This window comes from Olea europaea, chromosome 9 (genome assembly GCF_002742605.1).
Source record: "Olea europaea var. sylvestris chromosome 9, O_europaea_v1, whole genome shotgun sequence".
In the NCBI taxonomy this organism is placed as follows: domain Eukaryota; kingdom Viridiplantae; phylum Streptophyta; class Magnoliopsida; order Lamiales; family Oleaceae; genus Olea; species Olea europaea.
Window position 1 is genome coordinate 13,080,244 of NC_036245.1, and position 425 is coordinate 13,080,668.

Consider the following 425-nt stretch of genomic DNA (forward strand, 5'->3'; position numbering starts at 1 on the left):
GGTAACTGTTTTACTTCCCTGTTTTACAGCAATCATCTTCACCTTGGCCTCATATACTTGAGCCACGTATCTAGCTTTGGAGTGTGTCTGTTGAATTGTTTCCCAAATATCCTTGGTAGTAGCGAAGAATATACATGTAACTAATCTCAGGAGTTATATAGTTCCACACCCACGTCATAATCATGTAATCCTCTTCATCCCAAGCTTCAAAACGAGGATCTCCTAGTTTCAGCCCCATACCCAGGAGATGGCTGATCTTCCCTTTTTCTTTTAGCACCTTGCGAACAAGTTGATACCATTTAAGGTAATTTTTTCCATCCAGCCTGGATATTTTGCAATTTGCAGGTTGTTGGGATCGAATAATGTCCTCCGATTGCGCTGCAGCAGTCTACTCTGCAATCTCTGACATCTCCAAAAAAAAAAAA